We start from the raw sequence: 16,271 nt of genomic DNA, 5'->3' as shown, positions 1-16,271 counted from the left end.
ACATACTCTCAGTATCGCCCTGGTGTAAGACCACCATTCAGAATTGAAAAGTTGCTTGAAATGGCTTTAACCGTGATTGGTGACCAGATCTGAATAGCCAAATACTCTCCCACCTTCGTCTTAACCATCTCCTTCCCCTCCTACAATCTTCAGCCTCACATCAAAACGGGATGTCCCCGACTTCTTGTACCATTAATTTTGGTTAAGTTTGATTGAGTTGCTCCCTTTGTTCCCCTCTTTACCTACCCATCTACCAGCCTGTGTATGACGCCCTCTCCCTTTCTCATATGCTTTCTCTATCTCTTTTGTTTGCCTTACAATCTTCCTCTTTACTGTAATTTATGGTGGAGTCACATTACATACATATTTTAGCATATCGCTAGCCATACCAATAAGAATGTATTCTGAAATACGAAGTCATGAGAATATGGCGTCCTTCTAGCACGGTCTGTCACAGACTCTAGTTGAAGGTTGAGATCAAACGAAACCGGTCGATCTGTGCAACTTAAGAGGAAGCTACAAGCCAAAAATGTGTATATTCTTGGTATACCTTAAATTGTAGGTAATAGGCATTAAAATCGCTTGACAAACAGAGTATAGAAACATTCGATTTCAAGCACAAAACTGTTTCTTAGTTATTTTGTAAATAATTTTATAAGAAAGCAAAAAATTAAATCAAGTGAAACTGTTACAGATAATCTTAGCTATAATATTGTATTTTTTTAAGTTGTTTCGTTTATGCGTTCATACATTTCTATTGAAAAAACAAAATTTAGCTGTTCACATTTTTATTTTTTATTGAGTAATTTATTTTTTTATTTGTATTCTACTCAAGCGAAACGATAGGAAAACCTTCAATTTATCTAAAGCATATTTTTCGGTATTAATAATGTACACCAATTCGTTATAAAGATTGATCAAAATAGTGATTTGGCATTAAGCTTCCCCTTAAATAATTTTTTTTTTAATGAACAACTTTTTTCGTTTGTATTAATTTTGGCGTCGCTGAACAATAATCCTTTTCATTATATGAATATTATGTTTAAACGGTCAGACAGAAGGATATTTGACAGGCATTTGTCAGATCAGAATTGCTTGCGTTAATAAACTATCGGATTCATGCATAAATTCTGGGACTAACTAGCATATGTACTCCTCAGTGCCCAGAATACTAATGAAGGGAAATAATTATGTCGAGTAACTGAACATCTTAAATTTATCCCTGAACGAATACAAAAGATTGTTACTGGAGCAGTTCAGGTTATGTACAATAGCTGATAAAAAGGGTGAAGGAGGTTTTAACACACGCACGCCTCAGGGATCTCATTTCTTCCACGTTCAATCTTTAAAGTAGGTGTATTATAAATTTAATGGAAATAAGATACAGTATATATAATATTTCATAGTGGGTGACACAAATATTTTTCATTGTAATTTCTTATTTGTGGTAAGTATATATTGAGTACTTACCTGGTGACGTATTTGTATTGTAAAGTGTATGATTGTGTGTGAATGTAACGGTGTGTATGTGTGAGTGTGTTTTGTAGGTGTGAGAAGTGGTGGTATATAGAAGTGGAATGATATGTAGGCTCATCTAACATATTATATAATTCGCATTATGCCCCTTTAAAATTCAGAAACATCAAATCTCAGGAAGAAATAAATGTTACGAATTCATGTATGTAAAAAAAAACTTTGGGTCAACAGAAGCAAGGAGCAACAAAATTATTTAATCAAATAGTTTAAAATAATGAAAACTTAGTTATAAAAATATACTGAAAACTTTATCTAATAATATTTTTTTTTTAATATTTTATATTAACTCCACACAGGAGGCCCTGAAGAAAATAATTTCCCTCAGGGCCTATGTCATCTTTGGGGATGCTGTGTGGAGGGTCTTTTTGTGGAGAGGAAGGAGTGAACATGGGTCTTGAAGAGTCCCATGTTGTAGGAGGGAGGAAACACAGAGGCCGGCAGTTCGTTCCACAGCCGAGCTGTTGAACTTAAGAACGAATCGTAGAAGCGACCCGTTCTCATGTGACAAGTGTCAACCGTGTACAAATGTTGGGCACGCGTTTGGCGTGTATCCCGACTACGCACCGGTGCTGAAGGGATCAATGACGCTAGTTCCTCAGAGCATCTTCCATTGTAATACCGATAGAACAAGGACAGCATACCTACCTGACGCCTGTGCTCTAAAGATTGCAGTCCGTTTGTTAAGATTGGGGAATCTATCAAACGGACCGCCCGTTTTTGCACAGAGTCAAGGGTTTTTTCAGGTATTTAGGGGCTCCGGACCAGAGATGGCTGCCAAATTCGACAGTAGGGCGCACTCTCTGAATAGTATATAAAAATAATCTAAATATTTTTCTGTTACAAATTTTCATTTGAAATTCCCTAATATTATCTTCAATAGTTAAAATATTACAATTTGAGAATTAACTCAAAGTATTTCCAAAAAAAAAAAAATAGCCTTACTTTTTCTTCTTCATCTTTTAGGACGATACTGTAATATGGCGTAGAAAAAATATTGTGTGTGTTAATTAATATCATAGACTAGTTTTACTACTATACTTTTTACAACTGAAAATGATTATAAACTTTCACAAATGAAACTTGTCATGTTGACTAAAAGAAACTGAAAAAATTTTTATGAGTCTTCTGCTTTATATCGTTTACTTTATTATGCTTGTAAATTTAATTTCATGGTATTACATGTTCGCTACCATACTTAGAATAAGAAAATCTGCAATGCGAAGGGAATTAACAATAATTATTACCAGGGGTGGACCGCCTTACTTTATTTTTAAATACAACTATGTGAATATCATTTTTTTTTTCGTGAATGAATGCTTGTAAAATGGAAATTAACCCACTTCCTGGCATCCTATCGAGCTGAGACCCTGCAGATAGACTCGTTGTCGATTGCAACGTGGCGGCTTAGTATCACAGGGGCCTAACTACAAAAAACTGGCATGTAAAACCGAAATCAAGGTGATGCCATAAACATATTTATTTGTGACACAAATCTCTACTTCTTAAAACTAAGTTTTTGCAGATAGATCCCTGTGATTATAATCCCCTGGATGCACACTAATTTTTATGAAATCGGATAACATTACAGTAGTAATATACGAAATAAATGTCAGTCATTTGGCTCAGTTGTTATCGTGGTTGCCTCTGATTTTTTTTGGGGTGATATTATTGTATCAGCTAAATAGTTTTTACGACCATCTAAAATAAGTTATAATAAGTAGTCTTATATAAAGGGTGTCCGAAAACTCGTAGTACAAGCGGAACAGATGTCCGGGGGTAAGTTCACAAACTTCGGGAGGTTATTTTACATGATGGTAGAGGTAAAAAAGAAAATTAACTTTTTTAGAATTTCCGTGGTTTTTTTTAATCTCATGCGAAAATATTATTTTCTTCATACAAACAATAAAACTTTTGTACCTACAAACTACGTTAAAACGTTGAAATTTCTAAAATCGTTTTCATATTTTTTACTAAGACTTGTACTCGTATTATCATGTTAAATCACCTCCCGACGTTTGTGAACTTCATCCCGGACAGCCTGTATGTATACAGGATGAAGAGGAAGCTACAAACCAAAAATGTGTATATTCTTGTTATATATTGCAGGTAATAGGCATAAAATCGCTTGACAAAAGAAGTCTAGAAACGTTTGATTTTAAGCATAAAATTGTTTTTTATTTATTTTGTAAATAATTTTATAAGATAGCAAAAAATTTAATCAAGTGAAACTGTCACAGATAATCTTAGCTATAATACTGTATTTTTAAAAGCTGTTTCCTTTACGCGTTCATACATTTCTATTGAAAAAAATAAAAAAAATTGGAATTTACATTTATATTTTTTATTGAGTAATTTATTATTTTATCTGTATTCTACTCACGCAAAACGATAGGAAAACCTTCAATTTGTCTAAAGCATAATTTTAGTATTCATAATGTACACTAATTTATTATAAAGATTAATCGAAATAGTGATTTGGCAATAAGCTTCGCCTTAACTTATGTTTTGAAACGATATTTTGGAATCCTGTGACATTTTTGATATTTTTTTAAAAACTTAAATGATAAAATATCAGTAGGTATTGGACAGTTAGAATAGGTTAGTCGATTACTAGGCTAGAATGTCGACATGTAGAAGAAACAAATTGTTTGGCTTTGGAAAAAATAAATAACCGGATTTCAAAATATGTATGCTGCTACCTATTTCGGTTCTGTCTTACCAATGAAACGTGCAATTATTACAAACCAATTATTGCTTCGGTCTGGAAATAATTAAATTAAAATTTTACGTACATACTACCAGATACACTGCAATAATTGTCAATCAAATTAAACCTATAACATTTGCATTCAATCACGCTGGGATAATTATTGTAAACTCGACCACAAACGGTTGATGTAATATTTTTTTTTTTAATTATTTAAGACGATACTAGCGATTCCTAAACGAAAATTTTGAAACAGAAAAATCAGAAAAGGGTACGGTCACATCTAGGACTTGAACCCAGGACACATCCCTTGCCGGGGCATCGTTCTACCAACTGAACTAATGGTACCTTGTCTCCTTCAATCATATTTAACAGCATCATACTTCGAATAAGAACTACCAACATTGTCTTCATTTTCTCACCGTACATTTTTACTGGCTGCTATCTTTATGTATGATCGCAAGATTCAACTCATACTAAATGCAATCTAGACAGTGTCTTAGATAAATATATCTTATTTTTATCTTAATGTGCGACATCTATTAACTTTTTCTGCAAGTCCAGTATAAATATTTTTATTTTTTCAATATTTTGAGTAAAACCTCAAATTGTATTTATTTATGATAGAGTTAAATATGACCGAAGGAGATAGGGTTCCAATAGCTCAGTTGGTAGAGCGGTGCCCCGGCAAGGCAAGGGTCTTGGGTTCGAGACCTTGATGTGACCGTACCTTTTTCTGTTTTTTCTGTTTCAAATTTTCGTTGTCCAAACGTGGTTTTAGCAAAAGGAGTTTAGAGAAGTTTTTTTTTACTTTATTTGTATTATGTTATGATGATTTGTATAATGCTTCTTTGTTTTGACGAAATGATTATATTATTATTATTTTCTAGCACTTTATAAAATAACCGAAATTCTGTTGTTATTCCGAATTTGTACAGCTTTTTCCATATAATAATGGAGAACACGAAAAATGCGACATGTCCGGCCAACCTTACCTTGAATTTCTAATATAAAACTGTGTTTCATCAGAATTATCAAATTCAAATGTGGTGGCTATATACGGTGGCAAGCAATTGTAAGACAAAGAGCGCTTGCCGAATGGACTAGAACCAAAGGGTATGAAGTCAGTTCAATTCTAATGAAAGCATTTTATCAGTGGCTTTTTCTGACAGTAATTTAAATAAAAAATAAAGAAGGAGTTAGCGCAACACGGCATAACACCCCAAAAACAAAAAACAAAAAAAACTAAAAAACTGTTTAACACTCCCGTTCCGAAGGGTTATAATACACTTACCCCAAACAAGTATTTGGTGCGATACATAAGCTGTTTTTTTACATCAGATACTCTATAACTTAGGCAATCGTAGAAAGCAATTCGGTAATCGATATACATTTAAAACATTATTTTTCGTTATTATTTTTTAGGATATTATAGCATATAAATTTCTTCTTCCTTCACCCCATATCACCATTCCTCAAAAAATGTCTTACTGTAAACGGCAAAAATCATATGTGTTTGAGTTACTATCACTTTTACCGTTTGCATTTCCTAAGGCCTCGTAGTAAGCGTTCAAAGATGGTTTGAAAGAGAGATATGTAAATACGAATGTTAGAGGGAGCGCGCTAATATTAAAAAAACGATAACAATCAAGCGAAAACCTATAACATATTAAATAACAAAACGTGTTCGAAGTGAACAATTTTCGGAGCTTACTTCGCGATTTTTTCCTGTCGAGGGAATTTCATATAATTAACGTTTCGGCATAAAAAATGTACAGATATTATCTTAAAAAAAACATATTGTAAAAGAACATAAAAACTTATAGAGAAACATAAGGATAGGGCTTATAATGATTGACGGCTGTGCGAAAATCGGCGAAGTCCGGTGGCCGATTTGCCCCCCCCCACCCCCCCGTTTGTGATTTTTATGATCAGCTAGGTACGTAAAGGTTAAGGACGATTACATTTTTATTGTGGTTTTGGAATGACGACATAATATTTTTGTTATTTGTTTTTGGGGTGTTATGCCGTGTTGCGCTAGCTCACTGGACACTGCAATGCTGTCCGAAACGTTGGCTAAAGAAGGAGTTAGCGCAACACGGCATAACACCCCAAAAACAAATAACAAAAATACTTTTGGCCGTGAAAATCTTAAATCATATTTGACGACATAATAGTTGAAATATTCTAACACCATGCTCTGGATGACAGTAGTCAAACAGAAATGACCGGTCACCATGCATAAAAAATATTTATACCTATAACGGTTGTCTTTCTTTCACGTAAATTCTCTAATATCATTCATTCTAGATAATTAGGTTAGATTGGGTTAGGCTAGGCTTACTGAAACTCACCAAAATTATGCCGATTGGGGGTATTTCACTTTACGTATTGTACCCTCACGATTAAATGACTGATTACTGTTTGCAATTGGCCTTATACTTCAATATAAATTTGAAGTATTTAAGACCAGTTGTATGGACACCGCATTTAATGCAATTTTCAAATGTGTAAGATTTATCGATTTGAGGGAATTACCAATATCGATTTAAAATATAATGACCAATAATAATAAAAAAGTAAATTGAGATTTTTCTCATTAAAAATCAGTATCGAACGAAATGAGGTGTAGATTATATCGTTTGGTTGTGGTTTTATCACCTCTGAATAATTATATAATCATGTAATTTCCAGATTATATCGATTGTAACGATTTTTTTTAAATTTATTAAAATATTTTTTTTTTGTAAAATTAAAGCGATGCCATACGTAGTAATGCAAAATCATGTGTTTTTGGTTAGAAAATTTGGTCGCCTATAAATGTTTCAGATGCTTTAATTAAATACTTCGAGTAGAATACATCTTGGCCTTTAAAACAATTGAGCATTTTTTATATCAAGTCTTTTTATAGGCAAAGAAAAAATAATGTATAAGGCCTATGAAAACTGTTTTAAAGTTCAAAATCTCCTACTTACGAACCCATTTTCGGTTATGGTTTTATTGTATAATGTGGCAAATTAAGTTATTTATAAAGTGATCTGAAAAAAAATTAAATATTTATGCCTGAACATCCACAAAATAAAATAAAAGGCACTTTTTGGCCATGTTTTTTTCTTGCATAAATCAAAACAGGCGGGAAGTGGGAATTTAAACCTTATCGCTATCTACGTAAGGGTTGTTATTGAAGTGGCTCAATTTAAAATATTACACGACGTAGTGCATCGCCTTAACGATATCCATTTTCTCTTAGTATTATTTTGTCTATATGTATTAAGAAAATTATTTCGGCTTTGTTAAATTTTTTACGAAAGACCAAACATTCCCAGGTTACGAATTAACTGACAATATTTGAAAATCTCTTAACACCAAGAGTAAAATGTTGCTTGTACTGTGTGATGGAGAACTTAACCAGCCGAGAAATCGAACACACGATGCCTGAGTGGAACCCAAACGCGATGCCAACTCAGCCACTGACCGGACGTTTATGATAGCATGATTTTAAACTGCTTTTTTCGGTCTGTATTTTGGAATCGAATTTCGTTTCATTTTTAGTTTACTAAAAATTGGAAGAGCATTTTTGTTAACAGACGAGGGTCAAGCAGCAAGTGTTAAAAATGTAATTTTTATTTATGAAACAATTTTCTTAGTGAGGTCGCAAATATGAATTGATTTAATTTTTTTCAAGATTATGTCGCTCACTCTTTTCCGTTGTAAACTGTCAGTAGGATAGAAATTATAATAATAATCGGATAATTATATAGCGCCATTTTTGTAAAAAAATGCGTCGATACCCTTATCCTGCAGATTGTAACCCAACGCTAAGAGGAACTGCACGCCTACCATCATATCAACATACGATGAAAATTTAAAAAAAATATTCAGAAAATGAATTGTTTCATTTGCGTAAATATCGTTGGTTTTTTTCTAGAAATGTGCAACCTTATTAATTTAACCATGTGAACAGAATTTTTGGTTTTATTATCCGAGATATTAACATGATATAGAAATTTAACATTAACATGTAATTTTTCGATTTCCTGTAAACATTTTTTTATGTGAATAAAAGTACAGAGTTGCAAAAGAGTCCCACCTGCTCTAACCATCTGGAGCCAGTGAGACTATGGAATCATTGATGAGGGTATGTTGCAAGGCTGACGGTAGTGATGGGGACGAGGATGGTGGAGAAGTACCTGGCTATTCAGATTTGATCACCAAACACGGGTAAATACATTTCCAGCAAAGTTTAAATTTTTAATGGAGGTCTTACATCAAGGCGATACTGACAGTAATTATATAATAATGAATAATTGTGAAATAATACAAATTAATTAAATTAATTTGATTTGTACCCGCGACCTTCGGATTGCTAGTCCAGAGCATTACCCCTCGACCACGGAGGCCGTCGTTCTTTGTTTTATTGAATTATATGTAAATATTTTTAATAAATTAGTTTAATTTTAAATTATAATCTAATGTTTAAGAGACAGGGATTTTTTCTGCATATCACAAATGATAGCGTATTATTTTTAAGCAATAATTATAAGCCTGAAACACCTGTAAATTGAAAAAAGCTTCCGAATAAAAATAAATGCCGCCGACGGGAATTGAACCCACAGCCTTCTAACTGCTGGTCAGCTGCTCTACCAATTGCGCTACGTCGGCTTATTTAAAAAATCAATAACAAGCAATAATTTTTTAATGAAAAATAACCAGTAAATATTGAATAATTTGGCGGATTTTGAATAAACCGACGTAGCGCAATTGGTAGAGCAGCTGACCGGCAATCACAAGGCTGCGAGTTCAATTCCCATCGACGGCATGTAGAATTTTTTCAAATTATATACGTGTTTCAGACTAATAAATATTGGTTATAAATCATAAATTATGTTTGATTAATGTGTAATAATTACATGAAGGATAGCTATGAAACAAAGAAAGAGATATCCAATATGTTGCATTGTCAACTTTCAAGCAATATTTTTAAAAGAAACCGAGTTTATTTTTTCAAAATGATTACAATTACTAATTATTATTGCACGTGTAATACTTTATTAATGTTATCTATAACGTATTCACGTAAAACCTTAATTCATATCTTGGAGTTGCTTTGTTAATTCTGCGAATAAAGACATACACATATAACAAATGAATGTAAACAAACACAGCATCATTTACTGACCTTATTTTAGTAAGATGGGCGCATTGTACGACGGACAGTCTGCATACACTAATGTAATATAATGTTAGACCGACCGAGTTTAGATGATTATTAGAAGTCTGTCAGATGCTATTATACGGCACTCGCGAGTAGAGACAGTTTGTCACCGCAGTACTGGGAAACTTAGGCCTCGACCAATTCGGCAAAGTGATTCCAGATATATTATTTATCTAGCAAAACACCGCATAGGCGGATGCGATGGCCCGATCTGCAGTGCGAACGAAATTCGCCTTGTTCTTTGAGGATATTTCTGTCATGATTTAATGCATATTAAGTAATGTTTTTTAGTGTTTTTAGATGGGGGTTTTTTTCTGGTTGGTGTAGGTAAGGTTCGGGTAGTTTTTAGACCGCTTTTTTAGATATTTTGAAGGTTAGGAACGAAAGCGGCACGTCCGCTCCGCCCGGGTTACACCGCGCACTGGGCTTTAGAAGCGGGAGGCGAGAAGGGGTGGCAGCAGACCAGGGGGATGAGAGAAAAATCCTCCCTTCTCTCTCTCTGCTCTCTCTCCGGACACCCTCCCCCTAACCCTCCTCTTCACATAGAGAGCGAGCGGCAAAGTGTTGCCAATTGGATTAAAGAAAAACAAAACAATTTATTCTACTTTCAAATTATTATTTACTGAAGAAAAAGTTTTTACGACTGTCATAAGAGACACTGACAATGTACAAGGTTGATTTTCAACCGCAGATCCATTCAAAAATGCTTATATAATTTTAGGGATATTTTTTAAAATAATTATTTGTAAGCTTTGTGAAAAATTGTTTCAAATTTTCTCCAAAACAATTATTATCTATAAACTATAAACTACACTATCTACTATAAACTATAAATTGCATATTCCTGTAGAAAACATTGAACTACTTACTAGATAAATTGTCCCTATTAAAACTTTCAGAAAGAAGAATAAACATTAAATCTGTGTTACTACATAAAATACTTCATTACAAAATTGACTGTCCTGAGTTACTCCAATTAATCAGCATCCACATACCCAAAAGATCTTGCCGAAATTTACTACCCTTTTATTTTTACAACACCAGGACACTGTCTTATCAAAATTCCCCAATTCCAAGACTTCACAGTCTCGGAAATAAATACTCTGATCTGGGAGATATACTTCATCTTAAAAATAATCAATATAAATATTGTTTATTTCAATTCTTTTATATATAGAGACACAAATAGACATCTATAATGTCCGCAATATATATATTTTTATTTTGAATATCTATTTATGTGAGACTTCTTATCATTTTTACTAATGTATCTTATTTTATTATATGCTTTTGTTGTAACGTTTAATATTTTTTCTTTTTTCGTTGTATTATGTTTCCTTTATTGTTTTAATTTTGTAGAATTTATAATAACTGTGATACTCTACTATAACTATCTAAACTTTGTATTGTATAAAAGCCCATTAGGGTGTGTAATAATAAATAAATAATCGTTTTTCAACTTCTTTCAGTCAATCCTAGTTCAATCGTAGTTATTTTTTGGTTAGGTTAGGTTAGAGTATGCCGTGTTGCGCTTCTTCTTTAGCCGACGCAGTTTCGAACAGCGTTACAATGTCCATCATCGGGGCAAATGTTGTGAAGCGTGTGTTAATATATCTAGAAGTAATCCTGTGTTACGCGCATTAATTCTCTTAGGGCCGGTATTTCAGTATTCAGTATTTCATTAGTTAAGATAATTATACTGAAATGTAGTATATATTCCAGTATAATTATAATAATAATAATAATGATTTATTGTCTTCTTTTCTTAGTAACATATAGAGATAATGATATCCTCACTGGGATCTCCCGTGCTGAGGATTTCATTTACATATTATAATTTAATTACAAAAAATTAATACTACAACAAAGTAACATATGAATTTGATTATAAACATATATCATGTAGTATATATTTTTTTTTAAATAATTTTAAAATAAGTAAGATAGTGTTTTTTTGTATAGTTTAGTTTAGTAGATTCGGTTTTAGTCTGTGTTTGATATCAGTATATTTTCTATTTCAGATCTACCTATATTAAGTATCCAGCTTTTTATTTGAGATTTAAATGTTATAATGTTGAGGTTTTTGAGTGAGAGTGGTATTTTATTGTAGAGTTTAATACTATGATATAAGAAGCTTTTTTGCCCAAAAGTAAAAGTAAATATACATATATATTTACTTTTACTTTTGGGTATTTTATTATTTATTATTTTATTTTATTGTTTAATTGACGTGATGTTAAGATTGGTGAAGATTTCGTCAGTGCTTACGGGAACTTTCAGTATAATTTTCATTATTATTGAAATGAAATTATCGATTTTAACTCGAAGGACAAGAGCGGAATAACAGTTGTGGTTGGATTCATTAGAACGGGTCGTTTCTTCGACTCGTTTTCACGTTAGCCGGCTCACATGTAGAACGAGCTACTGTCATCTGTTTGATCCTTCATATAGTCCGGGCCTCTTCAAGACCGGCATGAATCAATACCTTCCTATAGCTCCTACCTTTTTGCTATATTTTCCCTGTGCAGAAAGGTATGAGATACTACTCGTACACAGAATAATTTATACATACGTTTGAAGCTCGTCGGATTGCACCACCCTCCTCGAAACCTGGAATAAAAATAAACATTAAAAAAATATACTTTTATATTTGAACAAATATATATTTATGTATATTTAAAAAATATATATGTATATTTTAAAAATATATATGTTTATTATAAAAATATATGTATGTATATTTTAAAAATATATATATGTATATTTAAAAAAATCAAAAATCCATATTGCATCACAATCCATATCACAAAAATCCATGTATATTTTAAAATATATATATGCATATTTTAAAATATATATGTATATATTCAAAAATATATGTATTTTCAAAATATATGTGTATATTTTTAAATATATATGTATATTTTAAAATATACAAATATATATGTATATTTAAAAAATATACATATATATTTGATCATGATTTGGTAAAGGCAAACGCAGATGCATGAATATTAATATATTTGGAAAGTACTAACAATTTATTTAGAAGCGGCCTGCTGTCCCACTCTTTTAATAAATCAGCAATAATCCTTTTTTTCGTGTACCTTGAAAACTATTCTATTTGATATCACTAAAAAGTTATATTCCAAAATTATGTGGCTTGAAGAGTTTTACCAAAACACAGTCGACATAGTTTGACCATACATCAGTGCGCACAGGGCCGGACTTACTCGGGCGCAATTGCAGCAGTCCGCTCCGGGCGCCGATTTTCCAAGGCGCCATGGCGCTGATATTACCTAACACTCCTAACATATTACCCTTGTAATTATTTGTCATAAAAACGGCGTTAAACAAAAATACAAATCATCCGAATATTATTGATTACAGTAATCACCTACTTAGACGTCTACTGGTTTTGACAACAGACGCCAATTTTTATTTTGGTAAAATATTTTACATTTTTTAGTACAATCCAGTAATGTTGGCCTCACTGGGTGGCTTACCAGTGCTGAGGCCCTCATTTTATAATACAAAAAACATACATAATACATTTAAAGAAAATATATATAATGTTTGTGAAGAAAATAGAAAAAACAACGTTTACAGATTAAGATAAATTTGAACTAAAATAAAGATTTAAAAATAAAGTAAAATAAAATAAAAATAAAATGAAATAAAGTTAAAATCGGTTAATTTATATTATACAGAGTTTTCCAATAAGAGGTGTTATTTTGATATTCAATCGTAAAAGATGAATGGTTTCGTTGCTTGTGTGGCACGTAGCGCCGTCTCGTTAAAAGTAAACGTTGTCCAGATCAATATCATCCAATTCTAGCCATAAAAAATCATTAATCATCTCTCGATAGCGCAATCCATTAACCGTAACTGTTGCTCCAGCCTCATTTTCGAAAAAGTAAGGTACAATGACTTCGCCGGACCATAAACCGCACTAAAGAGTCACACGTTGGGGATAGAGAGGCATTTCGACAATAATTCTTGGATTTTCCGAGCCCCAGATGCCACAATTTTGCTTGTTGATGAAGCCACCGAGGCGGAAATGAGCCTCATCACTCAAGATGATTTGCATTTGATTCACTCAAGTGAATTTTAATAATTTTAATGCGTTGTTGAAGCGTGTATCGTTCCATTTTTATTAATGGAGTGGTTTTTACTAGTCAAATGTCAAAAAATGACAGCTTCAAAAGTAACATCTACCGAAATAGCGGGCTATTCAAAATAACACCTCTTATTGGAAAATCCTATATGTTGTGTGTTTGTGAGTGATGTGTGTTTTATATTGGTTTTGTGTGTTACGTGTATGTTTTATTATTTTATGTTATGAATTTTTTTGTAAAATTGTCTTTTTTTTTTTTAATCCATTTTGTAATTTTGTGTCTAAACGTATTTTTGTTTTCCTGTGTTAGACTGTTGAATTCTTTTATAGTATGGTATTGAAAGTGTCTTTGTCCAAATCTTGTACTTACTGTCAGAGTTTTTATGTTTTCTTTTTTATGTACGCTTGTCTAACTGGTCTATTAGTGCTATTTTGTGTTTGTTGAAATATGTTTTTTATTTTTTTACGCAGGTGTACATTTTCATACGGAAGAATTGAAATGAGGTGCCTACTTGTCACTTCCGAAAATTAACCGGGATAATCAAAAACAATCGTTTAATGTCAAAATCTCACTTCAAGAACGTCGATAAAGCATTCTGTATTGTTGAGCGCTTTGTACAATTCTGTACTCAAGTTCGTCGGTGGAGAGAGCGACCCGCTGCGCTATCTCAATAAGATGGGTGACATTTCGACATATCGTACATACCATAGTGTTAATATCGTACATACCGGTGACCGGATAAATCAAAATGATAATTCATCACATCTTTAGAAAGTTGTATAAAGTCATGGAAAGTGATGAAATAAAAACTTTATTAACTGGGTTAAGAAGGTTAGGTTAGGTTAGGTTAAAAAAAAAATTCATCGTTTTTATTGACTTTATATCACTTTTTAAAAGTGTGTTGAATAGTGTTTTGTTTATTTTTTTATTTATTTATTGTTTAGGAACATTTACAGACTATTAACATGAAGAAAAAATCATTAGATAAGCGCTGCAAAAAAACGTACATGTCAACAGTCCACTTAAAAATGTTCACATCATGCACAATTTAAGTGTCATTATACACTATGTATTAACAAAAAAATATATAAACAGCAAAACGTGAGCAAAGGCAAAAAAAGAGATATCAAAAACAAAACATACAGATCAATATATGATCCAAAAAACAAAAGAAACAAAAATAAAATAGAAAACAAATAGAGCAAATAAAAAAAAAAACAAACAAACATTCACAATCTATTGCTAATTTGCTTTTTAAAATAAGCGAGACTATTTGCATATACCTATATCTATGTAGTTATACTCAATAGAATTGTACAGACGACACATTCTAGACAATGGATTGAAGTATGAAATGTGTTAGCATGGAACCGTACAATGTACATACCATAGTATAGGTCAAAAATTAAAATTTTACAGGAGAACGAAAACAAGAAACAATTTTAAAGCTGTTATTTAGAAGGACCATTTTTAATTGAAAAAAAAAATAATAATTTGTAGGTGCAAAATAACGTATTTTATGATATTAAAATTGTTTAAGAAAAACTGCGTTATTACCTTCATTTGGAAATAAATCAGTGTTGTATTTTTTTTAGACTGAATGACAAGTAAGCAGTTCATTTTTATCAGTTAAATTTGTTTTTTTTTAATATAATTTGATGACAATGGGTTTAACAAAATAATACGTACCTACAAGGCGTAGAACATTTAAATACAATGTCGTTTTACTGGAAAAAAAACAGCCATTACAATAAAGAATTACAGAATTTACGATAATATGTTAGAAAATGTTGAAAAAAATAATCTTTTTTTTTTTTGTTACTAAAAAAACTTACCCAATCTTTTTTTTTATTTGGAAGCATACGCTATTTTTAAAGTTGACACTGTTAATTGGTTCGTCCATTAAAGGTTGATAACGTGAGAACTATCCAGTTGCAAAAACTCAGTTAAGTTACAGGCAAAATTCTAGAAATTACATTTATACAGGTAAAAATGCAATTAAACACAGGTTCCGTACAATTTGAAAACCAAACAAATAATAATATAAAATTATACATAAGTTCAGTAAAATGACAAATAATACTAGGAGAGTTACAGTGATACATAATATAATTATCTAAACATGTTATTTAGCAGTAGCAGAACATTTTTTTTGAAACTGTATATATTATCGACAAAAATATCTACTTCATCACACTCAATCTTATTACACAGTCGACACATTTGGGTCAGAGGGCTAAAATAGGCGATATTATTTTTTAATATATTCTGGTGAAAAATGCTATGGTGTCCTTAAACAATGGAAATTGGGGACATTTATTTCAATATTGCAGACATAATGAGGTATCAAAATGGCCGTGAATAATTTTATGCAAACATATTAGGTCAGTCAATTGCCTTCTTATTTTAAGTATATTAATCTTAAAGTATTCACGACGTGCGTCGTATGATCTAAGATGGTCACGTAGTCCACATTTTAAAGATAATCGTCTTAGCATTTTTTTAACCAATTCTATAATGTTTTCATACTTGCAATGATGTTTGGGAATATTGTAGACATGCTTAAAGATTCCGTATTAGTTATAAAACGAAATCTTTTTAATCATTTTACTGAGTTGTATGAATTCACAACTCCGTAGTGAATACACTTTTGTTTTTATATTTATATGTTCCTTAATACATATTTAGCTTTCCG

General features: G+C 31.8%; 1 protein-coding gene across 1 annotated transcript in view; it reads right to left on the bottom strand.

The window, feature by feature from the left end:
- The window catches only part of LOC149411087 (acetylcholinesterase-like), a 325,241-nt gene extending 315,672 nt beyond the window's left edge, over positions 1-9,569 (bottom strand). Inside the window, exon 1 of the mRNA XM_089647425.1 lies at positions 9,423-9,569. The gene's annotated coding sequence lies outside the window, so the exon portion shown is untranslated. The remainder of the gene's footprint in view (positions 1-9,422) is intronic.
- Between the last annotated feature and the right edge of the window lie 6,702 nt (positions 9,570-16,271).

This window comes from Hesperophylax consimilis, chromosome 26, assembly GCF_061612785.1.
Source record: "Hesperophylax consimilis isolate HC1 chromosome 26, BYU_Hcon_1.0, whole genome shotgun sequence".
Taxonomy (NCBI): Eukaryota; Metazoa; Arthropoda; class Insecta; order Trichoptera; family Limnephilidae; genus Hesperophylax; species Hesperophylax consimilis.
Note: the sequence above shows the minus strand (reverse complement) of the source record. Positions and strands in the feature narration are given on the sequence as shown.